Source organism: Rhinopithecus bieti, unplaced genomic scaffold, assembly GCF_001698545.2.
Source record: "Rhinopithecus bieti isolate Rb0 unplaced genomic scaffold, ASM169854v2 scaffold_35387, whole genome shotgun sequence".
NCBI lineage: Eukaryota > Metazoa > Chordata > Mammalia > Primates > Cercopithecidae > Rhinopithecus > Rhinopithecus bieti.
The window spans coordinates 9,631-12,484 of NW_016814956.1; positions in this window are offsets into that span (position 1 = coordinate 9,631).

Below are 2,854 nucleotides of genomic sequence, written 5' to 3' on the forward strand. Positions count from 1 at the left end.
TCCACATTTTCAGTTGTCCTTATAGCAGCACCCCACTCCTGGTACCAATTTACTGTGTTAGTCCATTCTCACGCTGCTATGAAGAAATACCCTAGACTAGGTAATTTATAAAGGAATTAACTCGCAGTTCCACATGGCTGGGAAAGTCTCAGGAAACTTACAATCATGATGGGAGGGGAAGCAAACATGTCCTTCTTCACATGGTGGCAGCAGAGAAGTGCTGAGCAAGGGGGGAACAGCCCCTTATAAAGCCATCAGATCTCGTGAGAACTCAGTCACTATCATAACAGCATGAGGATAACCACCCCCACGATTCAATTACCCCCCACCAGGTCCCTCCCACATGTGGGGATTATGGGAGCTACAATTCAAGATGAGATTTGGGTGGGGATACAGCCAAACCATATCAGTCAGGCTGGTCTGAAACTCCTGGGCTCAATCAGTCCTCCCACCTAGGCATTCCAAAGTGCTGGGATTATAGGTGTGAGCCACTGTGCCTGGCCCATTTTGTCCTAACAGCTGAATTTCTCTGCCTTTTCTCGCATCTAATAATCTTTAATTTTGGGGTCATTGTGTATTTTAAAAACTGTAGATGACTGGGTGTGGTGCCTCACACCTGTAATCCCAGCACTTTGGGAGTCTGAGGCAGGAGGATCACTTGAAGTGAGGAGTTAGAGACCAGCCTGGGCAACATAGCAAGAGTCCATCTCCACAAAACTACAAAATTAGCCAGGCATGGTAGTGTATACCTGTAGTCCCAGCTACTGAAGAGGCTGAGTAGGAGGCTGAGTGGGAGGATTTCTTGAGCCCAGGAGGTTGAGGCCTCAGTGAGCCATGGTCACAGCACTACACTCCAGCCTGGGTGACAGTGAAACCCCAAGCCAAAAAAACAAACTGTAGAGACTGTAGTTTATTGGGTTTATCTTTTCCTCTAAAGATAAGAGAGGTAAAGTAAGGCACTGATCACCTTAAACAATCAGGGCTTTAGTGTTACTAACACAACCCAGCTCTTGTTCATCACTGTTCCTCAGGTGTTTCCCTCCTGCACTTTTGCTGGAGAGCCTGTTTGGTCTATCTCCTCAGACTAGAAAAAATGCTTGAGATTTAGTTCTCCCCTTCATGGGTTTTGAGCTGAGCTTTTTAGCCTTCTTTCTCATGACTGTGGCAAGCCCCTTCTCTTATTTGCACTGCTTCCAAAGTAGAGAGACTGCCTTTCTGGCCCAGTTCCCTAACCTCCCACACCATCACAAACTTAGCAAATGTCCTGTGAGAAAACTAGTCATGTGCTTGAAGCTCTTCTAGTTTCTAAGTCAGCCCTATATAACTTCCAAAAGCCCTTCTGGATCTCTTCCTCTTGTGAAGTCTATCAGCCTAGACCAAGCTCCATCCTCAGCTCACAGTGAAAATCAGCAAGTGCCCCCAGATAATGGTCAGCAATTGTCAACTCCCCTAGAAAAAGCACTTCACTTTCTGGAATTTTAATTAATCTAGAACTCATTGTTTCCGCAGCTTGGCAATATCTTTAAACTTTTTTCAACTGATCTCCCCATCCTCCACCCCCTGCCCCACCAACAACTTATTGCAGCATGATTGCTGGCCTGGCAATACCAACTACAATATACATGGAAATGAGGGTCTGGTTATTACTTTCTTATTCAACATTTAAATCCAAGACAAAAATGAGAAGATACTAAATTACCACATAAGATGTTCCCTCCTCTCTTCCATTGGGTGAGGTATAGAGGGATGAAAGACATCGCAGAGGAACACAGATTGTCTGCATGGTGCCACACGGAATGTGTATCAGTGGCTAATGCTTGCTATATTTCTTGTTTTCCAAGAGTTTTAAGTAAACAAACTCCTTATGATTTTGCTTTTTCTTCTGTAAAATATCAGAGGGTATGTGTGATTGGTGGAGGTGGGACTGTCATCATCTTCCCTACTTAATAGTATTGCCATGAGAATCAGTGGAATTCATCAATGTAATGCTTTTATAAAATGAAAAGCCTTTACTTTCATAACAAATCAATATTAAGAGATACTCACCACAGTGCATTTTGTGAGCTGGTGACAGGGAATACGGAAAAAAGAGGAAAAGAGAAAATAGTTATCCAATAGCAATCACTGGTATCAGAATTTATATGTGGTTTCTGAAGGTTTGGGTTTTTGTCAGTTTGTTCTTCTTACCCATGGGACCTTGAGTTACTCACTACAGTGTTTTCTCATATGTAAAATCTGGTATCTTCCAATTTAGGTCACAGGATTTGTGAGGATGAAGTGTAAAAGCAAGATGATGTTTTAGCTCTCATTAGAAAATCACTCTCCCAGTTAAAATCCTAAGATACACTTTCTCAACGTTGTAGAATATATTCTTCTAACAATGAGATCAAACAGACAACCATATGGAAAATAGAGAATATGTGTAGCCTTTTCAAAATGGGATGATGTGTGCAGAATAGAAAGTAGTAGAATAGTGTAATATATTGAAAATAAAACTGAATAGAAAAATAAGGAGGGATAAAGAAAACTACATAAAAGACATTTTAAATAATTCTTCTTGGTAGTTTCTTGAAATTTAAGAGTATAATCAGAAGCATTAAAAAATCAATAATTTTAGTTCCAAATATAAGTGTTAATAGTAGGGTGTAGTTTCTTCCTTCTCTTTTCTTCCTTTTTTGTGTATTTCTCTCCACATGTGAGAATAAACACAGGCAAGATAGAAATGTAATATAAATATATACACATGTATCTAACTTTTTACTAATAAAAAATTTGCCTATATTCCTACAACCCAGAGACACTGAACTCATAATGGCGCATATTGCATATCCTTTTTTTTTTTTTTTTTTTTTTT